The sequence below is a fragment of the Meriones unguiculatus genome, chromosome 10, assembly GCF_030254825.1.
Source record: "Meriones unguiculatus strain TT.TT164.6M chromosome 10, Bangor_MerUng_6.1, whole genome shotgun sequence".
NCBI lineage: Eukaryota > Metazoa > Chordata > Mammalia > Rodentia > Muridae > Meriones > Meriones unguiculatus.
The window spans coordinates 65,810,146-65,831,355 of record NC_083358.1 but is presented as its reverse complement, the minus strand read 5'-3'; positions in this window follow the sequence as shown (position 1 = coordinate 65,831,355).

Below are 21,210 nucleotides of genomic sequence, written 5' to 3'. Positions count from 1 at the left end.
TTTTCCTACCAGGCTAATGAATGGAGACAATAAGAAGGAAATTTGAGTGGAGGTTTATGTCAATGGTCAATGGGGAGCAATTTGCAGTGATGGATGGACAGATAACAGGCAACTGTGATCTGCTGGGAGCCTGGTTCTAAAGGATCCACCAGAGCAAGGATCAGGGCTTTCTTTGGGGAAGGAAAAATGACTTATACACATGGATAATGTGAAGTGCAGAGGAAACGAGAAGACCTTGGCTGACTGTGCCAAACAAGTCTTTGGAAGACACAATTGCCGCCGAAGTGGGAATTCAGGAGTCATCTGTGACTATTAAGAGAAGTGTTATTGCATCTTCCAAAGCAAACAGGCTGTGGCTAGAGTGAGGTGACTCTGAGGAAATTTTGGAATGTGAAGCCCAGCACTTACTTCACCTCACTGAAATATCAACCTTCTGATGGCATCAAAGCTGCTCACTTACAATCTTGCCCCAGAGCATTCACACACCTAACACCCTCCAGACAACATGGACAATGACTTGAAGAAAGAGGACGGTACCAAAGACACACAGATTGCATTACATACATACATATCTACCCACACTTAGCTCTCTTCATGTAGAACTAATAGATCTCTAGAGATGGTCATACCAAAGCTCATTGGTAAGTAATGTTAGCTTTTTAAGTTATTTTCTGTGCTATATTGATATCTCTGGACAATTTTGTCCTTCATACAAACACATGATAAATGAGCTACATGTGTAGTTGCTGAAACAAAACACTTGACACGAACAATTTAATGAAGACTCCAGTCTATTATAGCTTGGACTTGATGACTGCAGGAGCTGGCCACATTGCAGTGTTGGGCAAGAAGTCGCAGGTTTTGAATAACCCAGCTCAGCTTCCTTTTACCCTTCTAGTCAGTCTGTAGGATTCCTAGTCGTGAAATAATTCTGCCAATATTTAAGATAATTGTCCAACCTCAACTGGCGTATAATCTCACAATGCCCCCTCATGCATGTCCATAGATCTGTTTCTATGGTGATTGTATGTTCTATCAAGTTGATAGTCAAGACGAACCATCATAGCACATGATTTTGGGATGGTTATGCAAGTTAGGCATCATAGCAGAATTCTTTTTTTTTTCTGTTGAGTGAGTTAAATTTATCAAAAAACATGCTTCTGCATCACATTTTAAAGAGAGCGCTTTCTTTTAATTACTGAAAGATAAATATAATGCCTGAATCAAAATCCCTCATCTCATAATTTTCATGTAAAAACCATATTTCTGAAGCTAAGGCCTTCTAACAAAAATAGAATAAGTCAAGTAGAAATTGACCATAAACTTTGCAGCCAGTCCTGAAGATACCTGATAAACCAGGGTCAGATGAAAGGGCAAAAGGTCCTCCCCTATCAATGGACTTGTAAAGGGGCAGGGAGGAGATGAGGAAGGGAAGGTAGGATTGGAAGGGAATGAGGGAGCGGGATACAGCTGGGATACAAAGTTAATAAACTGTAACTAATATTAAAAAATAATAATAAAAAGGAAAAAATGAATGAGAAATATACTTGGATTTAGCCACATAGTTTATGGTCAATTTCTACTTGACTCATAGCAGAATTCTTACAGCTCTGTCCATCAGGGTCAAAAGTTCTGGGTTCATCAATCACTATTGGCCTTAACGTTTTATGAAGAGAAGAAGGGTAAAAGAAGCACGCAATTCTTGTGAACTCAAAACTCATTTCTTTTTTTGTATATTTATCTCTCAACATAGGCCCTTAAACTTCTTATTCCATATGCCTTTTAAATATCACACTCACTTGAAGAAGCAAGCCATACTCTTGGCAAAGCACACTTTAATTTCCTTTTACAACTGGTTGCTTGTGAATTAATATTTGCTTTTAGGAGAATGAGCCTGCCTATGGCAGCACAATTTGTAATGATATGAATTTGAAACTAATCTCTTTATTTAAGGGTTACTCTGAGAGTGCTTTTTTTTTTCAACATATTTTCAACAAAAGAGACATTTAATGTATACTCTGGAAATGAGTTAGGGTGGCATTTATTATATTTTTACAATAATTTTCTCATGTGAAGTTATGTAAAACTAACCATATCAGTAAAAGTAGTCACAGTGTATATATATATATATATATATATATATATATATATGAACAAAAAGACCAGATGATTGTTCCCTGTTGTAACACCTGTTCTTAGAAGAGGCAAATGGTGCTCATATTTTACTCAGCCTCCATATTATTTTGTCCCAAAACTTTCTGTGTGTACATATCTGAAGTTTTCTCATGTGAATAAAAAAAATATGTTGTTCTCAGAGATGCCAGAAATTAAAAAGAAAATGATGCATATGAACAGTGTGTCAAAGAATAGATACTGAGCAAATTTCTTTTCTCTCCTAACTTTTCTTTTATGTTAAACCTAGTAATTAACAGTCACAAGTGGATATCTTAGCTATAAATTTAATTTGAGATGCAATTAAAAAGATGTGTTGGATTCTGAAAGAGAAATGGGTGCTTGATGAAGGCGATTCTTGCTGGAGTGAATAGAGACAAATGGAAGATTAGAGACTTCAAAGCTGTGAGTGTAATGTCAGCATATAGGCTCTTACCAAGGCAAACTGCATGGCAAGGAGGGATTGTTGGGAAAAAAATGTCATAGATTAACAGAAGATTTTAGAAATGCTTTGAAGTAAAACTAATTATAGCTTTAAAATGACAGAGAAGAAAATCGAAGACTGGTTTCTGCTTGTAAATTTGAATAACTAAAAGAGCAGAGCTTACTGAAACAGGAAAAGTTAGAATTAAGAGAAGTCTTTCTCGGTTGTTTCACAAGGCAAGGCTGTGGATTCCTGTAAATCAAGCATATGAATGTTTACTGTGAGCAAACAAACAACAAAAACAAAGTAAAAGATAACTGCTGTCCAGTATGAAGATTTGTTAACCAGGTAGATAGATATACAAAGATGTATAAAATGGGATCTGAGAGACTTACTGTGTGTATGAATATTCTAAATGCAAGCAGTAAAATATGAAAGACACGTTCTCCTAAATATAAAATAGCAATTGCTTCCCCCTCCATAGGCTATAGTGTCTATTACTACCACTCCTATTACTACTGCTGCTGCTGCTGCTATTTCTACTGCTACTACAATTTATTCACTTTTTGTAGCCCCTCCCTTGCCTTCTCCTGGTCTCCCCCTCCCTCCATCTTCCTCCCCTATCCTTCCTCTCTAGTCCACTGATAGTGGAGGTCCTCCTCCCCAACTATCTGACCCTAGCCTATCAGTTCTCATCAGGACTGGCTGGATCCTTTTCCTCTGTGGACTGGCTGTGTCGCCCCACCACGGAAAAGTGATTAAGGAAACCGAGTTCATGTCAGAGACTATCTCTTCTCCCCTTACTATAGAACCCACATGGAAACAGCTTTCTTTGGGTTACATCTGAGCAGGGGGTCAATGTCCTCTCTATGCATGGTCTTTGGTTGATGCATCAGTCTCTTCAGTTGCCCCTGGGCCCTATATTTGGCTTTGTTGATCTCCTTGTGAGACCTAAACAAGCTAAACGACATGGGGGACCTTAGGGAAGATGCTTAATTCTCCTTCAGAAGGGAAAGCAGTGTAAACACTGGAAGCAGTAGAAGAGAGGGAACAGGATGGGAGCCTACCACAAAACAGCAATTGCTTTTAACCTATGACAGTCAAACACAATATAGGAAACCAACTGATTTTTTTTCACTTCTTTCTCTTGCACCCTGCTTTCACCTCCTCTAAATCATTTCTTAGCTACGAAGAGACAGGTTACTACACATTGTACTTGCTGGCAAAGAGGAATAAGGGATCTCACTAGTTAATCATCTTAAAGTGAGTAAGGTTGTCCTGCCTGGTGTACAAATGCAGCTAAAATGTTAGCGTTTCTGCTCACATGCAGGAGCTGATTGAGTTTGGAAGCCAAAGTTCCAGGTGAGATGAAGAGGAAGGGAAGATATTCAGGATATACATACTGCTATTCAGCCGGAACAAGCCAAGGAGGCTGGAGAATACCACCAGGAGAGAAGGATCATTTGCTATCAAAGCCTAAACACTGAAGACTTGAGCTTTTTAAATCCAGACCAAGTTTCCTTCCCTTAGTGAACTGTTTCAAACTGTAGCCAGGCTAAAAAATAATTACAAAGTATGATTATTCAATGTATCTACTGAAAGTCTCTGTGGATTTTAAACACTCCTTCTCCCCCCCCTCCCCCGCCGCAGAAATTTTGTTTATACTCAGTGAATACCTTGAGATGGTTTTGTCTCTAAGATGTAATCAGTCAGCATATTTTGGTACCTGTATTCCTCATTTTATTGTGCCCTTAATTGAAGCTGGACTTGAATAAAAGTCTCCGGAGCCATTCGGAGTTGCAACACTTAGTGCAGTCACAGTTTATTAATGGAGACAGTAATTCATAATGAAATGCCATTAATTTACTTGAGTGATATTGGTTTCTAATTTGATACATCACATCTCAGATATTTGTATATTAGCTACTGAGATTCACAGCCTGGCCACTGTGGGGGAAAATGTGCCTTTTTCTGCTCCCAGAACTGTCAGAAAACAGAATGATGTATTTTTCTTATGAGGGCAACTAAAAAAATCTCTGAAGCCTTCACATCATTATAGATTGATGATTCAGACCAGAAGGAAAATTCCAGAAAATCATCTTGGCTACTTATTTCTCTGCAGCTCTTGTCCCAGACTGTGTTTTCAAAGAACTACATCTTCAAAATTGCTCTTTATTTCAGACCAACAGTTAGAGACATTATTCTGCTGCATTAGAGGTTAAAGGGCTTCAAAACATGGAAGACATATTTCTAAAGTACTGACTCCTGAAAGTTTGCAGGAGGTCAGCAGTTGATCAGCTTTTGAGGGGGTGAGCTTCTCATTCATGCCCTGGACTCCTAACCTATGACTCTGGGCTTGCTTAGCTAATGTGGAATGTTTGTGCTCCAGAGCAATCTTACTTCCACTCACATCTATTGTACAAGACTAGTTTCCAAAATTGCTTTTATATTCTGAGAAATCGCAGTTCCAGACATGTTCAAGTTTCAACTAGATATTCTCAAGACTTGATTTTTACAGAGAGCTATAGCCGTTTAGAGAAAACATGTCTATCTGACTTCAAAGACAGTCAGTGGGGAAGTATGAAGTTGTCAGGTAAACACAATCAAGCCACTTGTAGCAAAGTAATAGAAGAAAGGGGGTGGGTAACAAAGTGTGGGTGCAGAGTGTCTCCTTCCCAGTTGATTTAGCTAGATTATCTTTCTCTAATTATTTCTCTCCCTGACAGGAGGGAGGCGAGATTTCAGGATGTAAAGGCAAGTTCTACCATTACCGCTTTTATTTCTTTCCAGGATAATGTGGAAGGCATCATGGCAGCAAGGAAAAACAACTTGTTAATTTAGAATTTGTTGGCTGTTGCTCTAACTCTGTTGAATGGGGGACTTTTTTTTATAAGAATGTCATATTTTTCTGGCTTTTTGTTTTATGTTTTTGTTTTGTTTTGTCTTTTGCAAGTAAATTCATTATTATTATTATTTATTCACTTTGTATACCAGTTGTAGCCCCCTCTCTCGTCTGTTCCTGGTTGGACCCTCCTTCCCTCTTCCTCAGCTATTTCTCACCTATTCCTCAACCCTACTCCACTGGTAGTGGAAGTTCTTCTCCCCCTACCATCTGACCCTAGCCTATCAGGTCCCATCAGGACTGCCTGGATCTTCTTCCACTGTGGCCTGGCTAGGTCACCCTACCAGGGGGAAATGATCAAGAAGCAGGCAACCAAGTTCATGTTAGAGACTGTCTCTTCTCCTCTTACTAAACGACCCAAACAGAGACTGAACAGTCTAAGGGCTACATCTGAGCAGGGGGTCTACATCTTCTTTATGCATGGTCTTTGGTGCATGCATCAGTCTCTGCTGTCCCCCTTTGACCCAACTTTTTTGGCTTTTTTGTTCTCCTTTTGGGGTTCCTGTACCCTACAAGTCCTTCTATATTCCCCATCTTCTATAAGACTCCCTGCACTCTGTTCAAAGTTTGGCTGTGAGTCTCAGCATCCGCTTCAATACCCTGCTGGGTGTAGTCTTTTAGAGGACATCCATGCTAGGCTCACATCCTGTTTCCTCTTTTCTACTGCTTCCAGTGTCTATCCTGTTTTCCCTTCTGAGAATTAAGCATTTTCCCTGGGATCCTCCTTGTTTAGCTTCTGTAGGTCTGTAGAATTTAATATGTTTATCTTCTATTATATGGCTAATATCCACTTATAAGTGAGTGTATACCGTGAGTTTCTTTACACTTCTGGGTTACCTCACTCAGGATAATCTTTTCTAGTTCCCTCCACTTGACTGCAAATTTCAGATTTGTTTGTTTGTTTGTTTGTTTGAATTGCTGAGTACTATTCCATTGTGTAAATGTACCACAATTTCTGTATCCATTCTTCTGTTAAAGAACATTTAGGTTAATTACAGACTCTGGCTATTACGAATAAAGCTGCTTTGAGCATTGTTGAGCAAATGTCCTTGTTGTATGGTTAAGCATATTTTGAATATATATATATGCCCAGGGGTAGTATAACTGGGTCTTGAGATAGTGCTATTCTGAGAAAGGGCCAGATTGATTTCCAAAGTGGTTGTACAAGTTTACGTCCCCACCAACAATGGAGGAGGTTACACCTTTCTCCACATCCTCTCCAGCATGTAATGTCATTTGATGACTTTGAATGTTGAGCCTTTATTTAAGCGTTTCTCCACCATTTTATATTCTCTGTTGAGAATTCTTTGTTTAGCTCTATACCCCATTTTAATTGGATTATTTGGTTTGTTGGTGTTTAACTTCTTGAGTTTTTTATTATGCTCTGGATATTAGCCCTCTGTCAGACGTAGGGTTGTTGAAGATCTTTTCCCAGTTTGTAGGGTATCATTTTGTGCATTTACTGTGATCTTTGCTTTACAGAAGCTTTTCAGTTTCATGAGGTCCCATTTATTGATTGTTGATCTTAGAGCCTGAGTTCTTGGTGTTCGGTTCAGGAAATTGTCTCCTGTGTCAATGAACTCAAGGCTCTTCCCCAATTATTCTTCTAATAGATTTAGTTTGTCTTATTTTATGTTGATGTCTTTGATCCACTTGGAATTTACGTTTGTGCAGGGTAATAAGTATGGATCTATTGCATTTTTCTATGCTATATTTGCTTTAGAGAACAATTGCCAAACATATTCTCAATTGTGAGCATATTCTTTTTTCTCACTTTAAAAAATATGTATTATAAGTGTTTAGAAGAGTCTTTGGGATAAATATATATATTTATATATGCATATATGTGTGTCTATATATGTATATAAATGTTTATGTATATGTGTACATATGTACATAATACATCTTTTTAAATGTATACATACGCATATATTTAAACATATGTTTTTTTACATGCACAATGCATATGTGTGTATAATCTATACACAATATATAAAAATGTATATATATAATAACAATCATCAAATAAGGATACTTTGGCTTGTTTCTTTCTTGTTGCTATTCTCCTTACAAGAATTTTTTTGTTTTATTGTTTGAGCTAAGTATTCAAGTACATGAAGAAAGATAGTGGACATTCTTGTCTTATGCTTTATTTTCCTTTTAGCAGGCTTTGAGCTCTCTGCATATTTCCTCTCTTATGCTGAGACATATTTCCTGTACCCTTAAATTCATCAAGACATGAATCATAAAGGGATGTTGAATCTAATAAGATGTTTAGCTTATTTCTAGCTTATGGTGTCTTGTAAGATCAGTCAAATTGTTAGGAAAGGCTGCACTTACAGGAACTTTTGATTCAAGTTGCAGGATTAGCTTCTAAGCTCATCTGTATGGTTGTCACAAGGAGATTCAATGTCCATATCCTATAAAACACATAAATGTCATCTTATGATCTCTCTTGGTGGGGAGACTGATGTAACAGAGATTGCACAAGACAGAGATAGAAGCGTCTTTACAGTGTAATATCAGAGATGTTGCTCCATCGTTTATGTCACATGCTTCATCTTATGTGAGAATAAAGCTGCTTGATGGTTAAACTGAGAATAATTCATGGTAATCTTAAAGAGTGTCCTCTGTGGTCAACATGAAAAATAAACATTCATATATTTGGATTTTCAGTGTTATTTTTTGTCTAATATAAGAAAAGTATTTAGGCTTACTTATTCTTTTTTTGTGTGTTTGTATTTTTCCAGGATTTAACTTATACTCTATAATTTACCTTTAAAAGCATACAATAGCATGTTTAATGTCTTTTAATTTTTTAAATTGAATCATTTGTTACAATTTATTTTGTTGTATCCTGGCTGTGTCCCCGTCCCTCGTCTCTTCCCAATCCTACCTTCCCTCCCTCTTCTCTCCGTATGCCCCTCCCCTAGTCCACTGGTAGTTGAACACTTCCTCTCCTTCTATTTGACCCTACCCTATCAGGTCTCATCAGGACTCCTGGCATTGTCTTCCTCTGTGGTCTTGTAAGGCTACACCTCTCCCCAGGGGAAGGTGAACAGAGAGACTGTCACTGAGTTCATGCCAGAGAAAGTCCCTGCTCCCCTTATTAGGGAACTAATTTGGAAAATGAGTCTATGGGCTACACTTGAGCATGGCTTTTAGGTCCTCTCCATGCATTGTCTTTGGTTGGGGTATCAGTCTTTGCAAGACCCCCAAGGCTCAGGATTTTTTTTTTCCTCTGTTGGTCTTCTTTTGCAGCTCCTATCCACTTTAGGTCTTTCTATCTCCATCTTCTTTCATAAGATTACCTTCCTTCTGTCCAAAGTTTGGCTATGAGTCTCAGCCTCTACTTCCATAAATCGATCTGTAGAGTCTTTCAGAGGCCATCTATGGTAGGCCTCTGTCCTGTTCCCCATCTTTTCCTGCAATTCAATGTCTATCCCATTTCCCTTCTGAATGAGGACTGAGCATCTTCCCTAGGGTCTTCCTTGTTGTTTAGCTTCTTTAGGAGTGTAGATTTTAGTATGTTTATCTTATATTATATGTGTAATATGCACTTCTGGGATACCTCACTCAGGATGATCTTTTCTAGTTGCCACCATTTGCCTGCAAATTTCATGATTCCCTTGTTTTTAATTGTTGAGTAGTATTTTCTGTATCCATCCGGGTTTTTTTTTTTTTTTTTTAGCTTCTGGCTATTACGAATACAGCTGCTAGGAACATGGTTAAGCAAATGTCTTTGTTGTATAGTTGAGCATTCTCAATTTCATATGGAAAAACAAAACAAAACAAAAAAACAGAACTGCTAAAGCAATCCTATACAATAACAAATCTTCTGGAGTTATCTCCATCCCTTATCTCAAGCAGTACTATAGAGCAACAGTAATAAAAACTGCATAGTACTGACATAAAAACAAGATGGTGGATCAATGAAACCAAGTAGAGGACCCAGAAATAAACCCACACACCTATGGATACTTGATTTTTGACAAAGAAGCCAAAACCATACAATGGAAAAAAAAAAACAAAACAACACAAAAAACAGCATCTTCAACAAATGTTGATCGTCTAATTGGTTGTCTACATGTAGAAAAATGTAAATAGACCCACATTTATCACCTTGCATAAAACTTAAGTCCAAGTAGTTCAAAGACCTCAACATAAAACCTCCTAAAGACACACTAAGCCTGCTAGAAGAAAAAGTGGGAAAGAGCCTTGAACTCATTGGCACAGGAGACAACTTCCTGAACAGAAAACCAACACCACAGGCTCTAAGATTAAGAATAAAACAGGGCAGATGTTCGAATGGGTCGTCGCCGCCACGGAGGGCGTGCGATCGGCCCGAGGTTGAGGCCATAGTAGATGACAATGCAGCCACTTTTGATGTGAACTGATAGACTAAGTTCAGAAAGGAGAGGAGAACCTCCCCTATCAGTGGACTTGGGGAGTGGCATGCATGCAGAGGGAGGAGGGAGGGTGGGATTGGGAGGGGAGGAGGGAGGGGCTTATGGGGGGATGCAGAATGAATAAAGTGTAATTGATGAAAAATTTTAAAAAAAGAAAAAAAAAGAATAAAACAGGGTCAGATAAATGGGGAGGAGGTCCCCCCATCAGTGGACTTGGAAGGGGAAGGGCAGAGAAGAGAGAGGGAGGGTGGGATTGGGAGGGAATGAGGGAGCAGGATACAGTTGGGACACAGAGTTAATAAAATTTAACTAACAAGAAAAAATAAAAATTAAAAAAAAATATGAATGCTTTGCAAAGCAATGACTAGATATTAAAAAAATGACCTTATTGTTCACCATGAAGATTATTGCTATACTGTGTAACACATGTCGGAATTTTACATGTCAATTACAGAGAGTATGCATTTGATTGGGTTTTTTTGTTTGTTTGTTTTTAATAAATGCTTGCAAAGAAATTAGTACTCTTCCATCTGAAACTTTTTCCAGCCTAATTTATTTTTAAACTTTTGGACATCCTCTGGACTAATCTTGCCATTATGTCACATTAGCACTAATTGAACAAACTCAAATTTAGAGTTTTGTTGTTCTAAATAAAAGATGTTTCAAGTTCCAAGAAAATAAAGAATCAATAAATTGAACCTCATGAAACTGAAAAGCTTCTGTAAAGCAAAGGACACTGTCATCAGAATAAAATGTCAGCTTACAGATTAGGAAACGATCTTCCTTCACCAACCCTATATCTGACAGAGGGCTAATTTCCAGAATATATAAAGAACTCAGAAGTTAAACACCAACAAACCAAGTAATCCAATTATAAAATGGGGTACGGATCTAAACAGGGAATTTTCAATAGAGGAATATTGAATGGCAGAAAAGCATTTAAAGAGATGCTCAATGACCATAGTCATCAGGAAAAGGCATATCAAAATGACCCTGAAATTTCACTTTACACCTATTAGAATGTCTAAGATCAAAAACTCAAGTGACAACACATGCTGGAGAGGTTGTGGAGAAAGGGGAACCCTCCTCCATTGCTGGTGAGAATATTAACATGTACAACTACTTTGGAAATCAATCTAGCTCTTTCTCAGAAAATTAAGAAAGGTACTAACTCAAGATCCAGCTATACCACTCCTAGGCCTATATCCATTTTTCATATTTTAAGTTGAATTTAAGATAGCCTTCTTTACTAACAGAGAGCTGTAGATAGAAATGGGTGAGAGTGCAACAAGACAGAGAACTTTCAAGTGCCAATCAGTCATATCAGAACACTGAAGATGAGACTCTGTAGGAATGGAAAGACCATCTCAAGATGAAAATGAAGGAGAAGAGCTTCAGATTTTTAGTATTCATAAAGTTGAACATCCATTACCTCTGATTAATTCTGGAAAATATCATCTTCCATGAAAATAAAAAGGCCTATTATCACTTCCCATCACTTCTTTATAACAGTACCTGAAACTATTACTAAGCTTTCTATATCTATAAATATGAGTTTTGAGGGAATTTTCAACTGAATAGACTTATCTATTTTTGAAGTTTCTTGTGTTAGATTTTACATGCATGTTAATTTTGAGGTTTGTCTATATTGCAGCACAAACATTTTATTCATTTCTATAGCTAAGTGATATTTCACCGGATGAAATTTTAGAACAAGCTCATGGCTTCAACAGTCCTAACAGCCTGGGCTTGCCACCAATCCCAATATACCCATTAAAGAGAGGTATTGGAATAGGTAGATACTTTTGGAATCTTAGAGTATGATCCAAGCATAAACAGAGAACCTTCCCACTATGAACTATGAGACAAACATAATACTCTTCTTCTTACATTACTTTTTATGAGTATTTTATTACAGAAACAGAATGGAAACTAAGACACTTAAATATTATTTAGTTATACCAAAAGATTACAGAATGATCAAAACAATAATGACAGTAAGGAGTTGAAAGAAGTTGAAGTTCAAATAGAGAAGGTTAATAAAGACATAGCATTTATTGTCATGTGATCAAAATGCTAACTATCTTAAAAGCAAGAATAAATCTTTAAAGAAAAAAGTTAAGTTACATTAAGCAGAAAGTGGATTTTCATTTATTTAGTTGAAAACCATCCAAAGAAGCAATATACTGTCTCTAGGGTAACATTCAAAAAAACATGTTGAAGCAAACCATTTAAAAATGAACCACACGCATACATGCAGCGCAAATCCATTGAGTGATTTGACATGCTAAGTACAATGTACACATCCCAGCTCTCTACTTGGTGATGAATATAGTCCTCCAGTTATGGTCATAGTACATATACATAATACATAGTACAAATAAATATAATTAATGTTTATTGAAATTTTTTAAATTCTGTTTTTTAATTTTTATTTTTTATATTAATTACAGGTTATTTACCTTGTATCACAGCTGTAGCTTTCTCCCTCATTCCCTCCACATCCCACCCTTCTTCCCTCTTCTCCTCCCTGCCCCTCTCTAAGTCCACTGATAAGGGAGGTCCTCTTCCCCTTCCATCTGACCCTAGATTATCAGGTCTCATCAGTACTGCAATGTCCTCCTCTGTGGCCTAGTGAGGCTGCTCCTCCCTTAGGGGAGAAGTCAAAGAACCATCCACTGAGTTCATGTAAGAGACAGTTCCTGTTCCCATTACTAGGGTACCCACTTAGATACTGAGCTGCCATGATCTACATTCGAGCAGTGGTTCTAGGTTATATCCAAACATGGTCATTGGTTGGATTATCAGTCTCAGAGAAAACACTTGTGCCCAGATATATCTGGTCCTTGTGGAGCATCTTTCCTATCCAGGTCTTACCAACTTCCCCTTCTTTTATGTGATTCCCTATACTCTGCCCAAGCTTTGGTTAAGAGTCTCAGCATCTGCTTTGATACACTGCTAGGTAGAGTCTTTCAGAGGCCCTCTATGGTCGGCTCCTGTCCTGTTTCTTGTTTTCTCCTATGTCCAATGTCTATCCCATTTGTCTTTCTAGTGAGGATTGATCATATTACCCAGGGTCCCCCTTCTTGTTTAGCTTCTTTAAGTGTACATATTTTAGTATGTTTATCTTATCTTTTAGTCTAATATCCACTTATAAGTGAGTATATACCATGTGTATCTTTCTGCTTCTGGGATACCTCACTCGGGATGATCTTTTCTAGGTCCCACCATTTGGCTGCAAATTTCATGGTTTCCTTGTTTTTAATTGCTTAATAATATTCCATTGCTTAAATGTACCACAATCTCTGTATCCATTCCTTCTTTGAGGGACATCTGGGTTGTTTCCAGGTTCTGGCTATTATGAATAAATCTGCTACAAACATGGCTGAACAAATGTCCTTGTTGTGTACTTGAGCATAGTTTGGATATATGCCTAGGAATGAAATAGCTGCCATAAGCAATATACAGATTCAATGCAATTCCCATCAAAATACCAACATAATTCATTGCAGAATTTGAAAGAAAAATTCTCAGCTTCATATCGAAAAACAAAAAACCCAAAATTTCCAAAATGATCCTGTACAATAACAGATCATCTGGAGGTATCTCCATCCCTGATCTCAAGCTGTACTACAGAGAAATAGTAATAAAAATGCATGGTATTGGTATAGAAACAGAATGGTGGATCAATGGAACTGAATAGAAGACCCTGAAATAAATCCACACACCTATGGATACTTGATTTTTGACAAAGAAGCCAAAACTATTCAATGAAAAAAAAGACAGAATCTTCAACAAATGGTGCTGGTCCAACTGGACGTCTACAAACAGAACAAATGTTTATTGAATTTTAATTATATTTTATAAAATACTTTAAACAAAGAACTATATTGAATTTTAGACTATATTGAAAATTTTTGACTGTATTGAATTTTAATTACCAAACTACATGTGTGTGTATGTGATGGATATATTTAACAGTGTAAACTTAAAGATACATAAGGCCATTCTTGAAACCTTCTTAAATACACTGCTCATATCCTTTCTTACTGATGACAATCTCATACATTTACTATCACCATTTTCATATATGTGCTTGTAAATTCATAATTAATTTATCTTATTTTTTGGTTGTTGGTGTTTCATTTTGGTCCCATTTTAATCTGTGTACATATGATTTAATTTTAACTATAGTGAGCTGTATTGACATAACATCATCCAGTTTATTTATCTCCTTTCTTCCTAATGGATATATAAAGTATTCCTAACTACAAGCAGGGCTGCAATCAATGCTCATATTTCTTTTTTCTAGTGTTTTCCTGAAAGCTCTTTAGAATAAGCATAGTAGTTTTACTGTTGTATAGCATAGAACACTGAATAGTTTTGTCAATTTAGATTTTCACCAGTAATATATGAAATGTTTTTTTATTTCCACTCCATCATTGATATTGCTTTCCTTTTAATTCATTTCTATTTGATGTGCATGAAGTATTATCTCATTTTAATTCATACATTTCTGATTCTAAGCTACTATAATAAAATGGATCAGCTTTTCATATTTTCATTTCATCCATTTTATTTTACTAAGCTTTGTATTAGAGTCATTGACTTAGTATAGTTTTTTTATATTATAATATTATCTCTTCCTATCTGTACCTTTTAAAGATTTTTATCTGGCTCCTTTATGCAATAGAAATATTTAGTTAACATTTAATTACATATGCTTTCCTTGCTTTACAATATTTATTTTTTCTGATTTAACTGGAAAATCTTTTTCCATTTTGAAGTGATAAAATATATTATATTTTTCCTTTCAAATTTTTATATTACAGCAACTTTTAGATGTTTCAATATATATATATATATATATATATATATAATTATTAAGTGTGAACATTATCACTAATTGATAGTTATTGAGTTTGTAGCTATCCTGGTGCTATTATTATTATATTCTATTTTTAAAACATTACAATATGTAGGTGACAGGTGATGTAATTTAGGTCACCTAACTTTAAGAAATCTAAAATACAGATATACGACCAATGGTATTCAAGCACAGTCATAATACAATCCATAATATTAAATCTGAGCCCCAACTGATTCTGAAATGTAAATTTAAAATTCAGTGTTGCTAATCAGTTCTACTTATTTATATCACCATGATGTAACTAGATTCATTGTTTATCATAGTGACTTTCATTACATTTAAGTGATTTCTACATGTCAACTTTTGTTAATTTAAGAATACTTAGGTAAATTCTGTTTTGTATTTGAAATGGAAAATATCTGAATCAATTTGAAGTTTCCCAAAGACATTACACCAAGTAAAAATAATTTATATGATTAAGAAAGGATTCATAAAAGAGCCTGGGTTTTCTTTTCTGCCTTTCCATCACTTCCTATTCTGTGCACATAAGTTCTGAGTTGTTATTTCAGTCTTGTTGAGGCTTCCACTTGAACATTATGTAAGTGGTAGATCATATTTTTTACATTATATTTTAAATCTCTTTAATTATAATATTGTATTCTATATGACATGGTGGCCTAAAATTATGAGTTATGGTCTTTCTTAGTTAGTATTTCTATTGCTGTGACATAATACTATGACTCTATTCAACTTGGGGATTTATTTCTACTTACAGTTTCACTGTAAATCCTTGAAAGGTTTATTTCTACTTACAGTTTCACTGTAAATCCTTGAAAGAATTCAGGGCAGGAACCTAGAAGCAGGAGCTTAGGCAGAAGCCACAGAGGATTTCTTCTTAGTGACTTGTTTACTCACGGCTTGCTCAGTCTGGTTTCTCACAGCACCAGGGTTGGTACTAGCTACATTGGCCCTCCCATTTCAGTCATCAACAAACAAAATGCAACACAGGCTTGCCTACAGTCCAAATTGCTGTATTTTCTCAACTGGAAATTCCTCTTCCAAAATGATGCTAACTTCTGTCAAATTGACATAAAGCTAGCCAGTGCAATAGGCCAACAATTAACCATTCACACCTGTTGTCTTTAAACCTCATGCTTAGATGACCCTTGTCAACATTGTCTTTTATCCAGTCCTGTCAGTTTGACATACCTTGTGGTGTCAATATTTCAAACTTGTTTATATTTGTAAGTATATGTAGACAGAACTTAGAGTTAAGAGAGTTTGGAACCAAAAGCTTCATCCCTATTGACAAGCTTTCATAGTGATGGGAGGTGCTACACATGTCACCAGAGGGAGGTAAGTAATCATCAGTTTATATCCAGATGTGAACGTTGTAAGCTATATTAATGACTAACAGGGCAAGCCATGGTCACAGATGGAATAGTGGCAAAGACATCATAGGTGTGACCAGTCACTTTCTGATTCTGATTGCAATTGAATCCTATTCCACAAAATAAAACCATTCCTGGCACTATTACTTGGACAAGAATAAGGTAGACGCTTCTACAATTATTGTGCTATATTAGCATAAATTTAAAATGATTCCTAATGACTTACTGTTATACCCATATATCAATACATATAATCAACTCTCACCAGAGGAGATTCTATTTTAGTAGATAGTTATTAACAGAAAGTCCCACCACTGGCAAAGGTGCAGAGATTAAGAGACTGCAGAATGTTCAGCCAAAAAGGAAATTACATACATCACTTCCTTCTACACTAGCTCAAGGATTAATGAAGAATGGGGAACAGAAAGAGTTTAAGATACAGAGGTAGTGGGTGGCTACAAGAAAACTTTATTCTGGATACATCAGAGCAGCTGCACATGTTAGTTATCAGTGTTTGTGGCACCATGTGCATGACCTGTTCAATACTAAACCAACAAAACAGATTGCCTCTAGGCTAATATAGATATTAATGCGATTCCCAGCTTAAGAAAGCAGCAAAGTGCTTATTGAATTATAAATTGCAATTCCTTAATTTAAAAAAAAAAGAATTTAAAATAGAGGTTATCATTACATATCCAAGACTACTTAATGCTAGTGAGAAACTCTGTAACATTCTAAAATAGTTCAGTCATCACTGAATGAGGTCAATGTTTAGAGATGAAGCTCTAGAGACAAAGTGTCTTCAGAGAAAGCTTGGTAGTATTCAGAATACCCAGTCCTAGTTCATAAGCAAGGAAAAGCGCAAGGTCTTTTACTTTTTCTTTCTTTTTTTTTCATTACCTTATTTTTATTTTTATTCACTTTACATCCTTGTTGTAGCCCCATCCCTCTTACCCTCCCAGTCCCACCCTACCTCTTTTCCCACTTTCCCTTCTCCCTTCTCCCTCCCCTTTTCTGAAGAAAAGGGGAGCTCCCCTTCTCATCCAGCCCAGCTCATCAAGGTACATCAGGACTGAGCATGCCCTCTTCCCCTGAGGTCTGGCAAGGGAAAATAATCAAACCCCTGCTCAGTCCATGTCTGATGCAGTCTCCAGTTCTCTTACTAAAGGGCCCACCTGAGGCCTAAGCTTCCCAACTGCTACATCTTTGTAGGGGGCCTAGGTCTGGTTTGTGCAGAAACCTTGCTTGATGCTTCAGTCTCAGAAAGCCCATCTGGGCCTTGGTTAGTTGGCTCTGTTGGTCTTCTTGTAGAGCTCCTGTCACCTCCATATCCTTTTCTCTTTCCTCCTACTTTTCCACAAGATTCTCTAAGCATGTCCCAATGTTTGGCTATGAGTCTTGGCATCAGTTTTGAGGTGCTCCTGGGTAGCACCTCTTAGAGGACAACCTAATTCTCGGTAGACTCCTAGGAAAATGTGAGGGGGATGCAAGCAGAACTCCTAGCCATAAGGACTGAAGAAGGCACCCAATAATTCGACTAGTCTCCTAGAAGAGGAAGGTGAAAGCCAACCCATCCACAAATACTTTCACCCAAAATTTACCCTGCCTACAAAATATGCGTGGATAAAGATAGGGCAGATAGAGCAGAGATTGAGAGAATACCTAACCAATGCCTAGCCCAACAAAAGACGCATTTATAGGAGACTGCCAACCGCTGACATTAGGAACTATATTGTGCTAAACTTGCAGCAGGAGCCAACAAGCACTATTTTTTTTTTAAGTCTAAAGTGCAGATTTTAGTAAACTATTTCAAACAGTGTGAGATCTATTGCATGAAGGTGGGTGAAGGCAGTGGCCCAGGAATGAAGAAAAAAACTTTTTTTTTTTTGGTAAGAATTTTCAGAGTTCATTCAGTGTATTCAGTGTATGGACATTTCACAAGGACCTGATCAATGTTAAGAGAGAGAGGAGAAAAAAATATCAAAGAAGAAAGGAGAAGTATAAAAGGAAAGATAGTGTGTGTGTGTGTGTGTGTGTGTGTGTGTATGTATATCTGTATCACCACATATTTTGTCCCATATAAATTTGCACTTGAAACCTGGTTTTATTTTCAGAGAAAAGATGCAGATGTTTAGGCATGTCTATCAATATTTGAAAAAAGAGTGAGAAAGGATGAGCACTACTAGTGAACCTACACTGTGTTCCCTTAGTGAAATTAGAGCTTTCCTTCTGCAAATCCTTTCCTTGGCATATATTCTTCTTATATGGTTGAGCATCTTTTGGATATATGCCCAGAAATTGTATAGCTGGATCTTGAGGTATCACTAATCCTAATTTTCTGAGAAAGTGCCAGATTGATTTCCAGAGTGGTTGTACAAGATTACATTCCCATCAGCAATGAAGGACTGTTCCCCTTTCTCCACATCCTCTCCAGCATGTGTTGTCACTTGAGTTTTTGATCTTAGCCATTCTTATGAGTGTAAGGTCAAATCTCAGGGTCATTTTGATTAGCATATTTCCTTGATGACTAAGGATGTTGATCATTTCTTTAAGTGTTTCTCCGCTATTCGATATTCCTCTATTGAGAATTCTGTTTAATTCTGTATCCCATTTTTAATTTAATTACTTGGTTTGTTGGTGTTTTTATTTTAACATTTTACATTTTTATATATTTATTTATTTTTCATTTATTTATTTATTTATTACAATTGGATATTACAAAAGGATACTTTGTATCCTTTCTGCAGCTCTCTCCCCAGTCTCCTTCCAGCTCCACCTAGCCTCTCTGTTCTCCCCATATGCCCCTTTCCTAGTCCCCTGATAGAGGAGGAAACCTCCTTCCCTTCTATATGACCCTAGCCTATCAGGTCTCATCAAAGTTGGCTGCATCATCTTCTTCTGGGGCCTGGCAAGGCTGCACTCCCCAGCGGGAGGTGAGCAAAGAGCCTGCCACTGAGTTCATGTCAGAGAGAGCCCATGCTCCTCTTACTATAGTGCTCACTTGAAACTGAGCAGCCTATGTGCTTCCTCTCTGCAGGGTTTCTAAGTCCTCTCCATGCATGGTCCTTGGTTGGAACATAGGTCTCTGCAGGTTCTCCTGGGCCCAGATGTTTTGGCTCTGTTGGTGTCCTTGTGGTTTGTTGGTGTTTAACTTCTTCAGTTCTTTATATATTCCAGATATTTCTTTGTCAGATATTGGATTGGTGAAGATCTTTTTCCAGTCTATAGACTATCATTTTGTTCTGTTGACCGTGTCCTTTGCTTTACAGAAGCTTTCAGTTTCATGAGGTCCCATTTATTGATTTTTCATAGCAGCTTTATTCATAATACCAATAACTGAAATGTACCTCAAATGAAGAATGGATACAGAAATTGTGCTGCATTTACACAATGGAATACTACTCAGCAATTAAAAACAAGGAAATCATGAAATTTAGAGGTAAATAGATGGAACTAGAAAAGATCATCCCAAGTGTGGTAACCCAAAATCAGAAAGACACACATGGTGTATACTCACTTATAAGTGGATATTAGCTATATAATATAAAACATACTAAAATCTATAGTCCTAGAGAAGCTAAACAACAATGAGGACCCTACGGAAGAGGCTTAATCCTCATCCAAAAGGGCAAACAGTATAGATATCAGAAATAGAAGAAGACCAGGAACAGGACAGGAGCCTTCCACAGAGGACCTCTGAAAGACTCTACCCAGAAGGGTATCAAAGTAGATGCTGAGAGTCATAGCCAAACTTTGGACAGAGTGCAAGGAATCTTATGGAACAAGGGGTAGATAGAAAGACCTGGAGGGGACAGGAGCTCCACAGGGAGAACAACAGAGCCAAAAATCTGGGCTCAGAAGGTCTTGCAGAGAATAATGAATCAACCTAGGACTATGCATGGAGAGGACCTAGACCCCTGCTCAGATGTAGCCCAGGTACAGCTCAGTCTACATGTGGGTTCCTTAGTAAGGGTAGCAGGAGCAGTCACAGGTGTGAATTCTTTTGCCTGCTCTTTGATCACCTCCCCTGGGGTGGTGGCCTTAGTAGGACACAAAGGAAGAGGATGGAGACAGTCCTAATGAGACTTGATAGGCTAGCGTCAGATATTAGGGGACAAGGACCTCCTTTATCAGTGGACTATAGGGGGGACCCTAGGGAGAAAGAGATGAGGGAAGAGGTAAAGCTGTGATACAAAGTGAATAAATCGAAATAAATAAAAATAAGAAAGAAAAAAAAAAGAAAGAAAGAAAATTCATTCCTTAGTATCATTTAAGGGCTTGTTAGCCAAAAAAGAGATTCATAAGGCATATGGAATGCATAAATAAAGTTTAAACTTTAAGCTTTGCAATCTGGTAAAGAGATCAGGAAATTTATGTCATAGTAGCCTGTTTGGTGGCTCATGTAATCAGCATATTGCCATCACATATTGCCAGTCAGTATTTCCTCTTCATCCCTCCAGATCTCTTCCAGAAATTCTGATTCACTGGCCAAGAGTGTCTTCAGCTCCTGGGCATTGTGCCATATTTTTTTCCTCCTGGAAGTTACTAATAAAATTTGGAGAAAATAAGATTCTTCTGTGGCTTGTAATTTGTCCTGATAGTGTTAACCTTGTCTTTATTCTCATCCATGCTTATGTTTCCTTCTTAAGCATTAGACTGACCTACCGCAGCTCTAGGCTTCTCCTAACAGTCAGAACATTGGGCTGCTCTATCACTTACTGTGCCTTTGAGATACCTTTAAGAGATCACCTTTTCTCTCTTTTTCTTGGCACTTCTGCTTCTCTGATCAAATCTGTAAAACCCGTTTGTAAAAAGAGGACGAATCACTGAAAATTGAGAACAGATGAGTAGTGTGAGGAGCTGTAGCCAGAATTTGTGTAAAAAGTATGAACACATCTTACCAACAAGAAGAATTTATTCAGCATATCCTCCAATCCAAAATCAGCCAGTTTGGTTGGCACTCTCTAATGTGAATTCATGCCACTAGCCTTCTGCTAACAGCAGAGTCTACCTAAAGAAAATAAGAAATAATTTTCATGTTG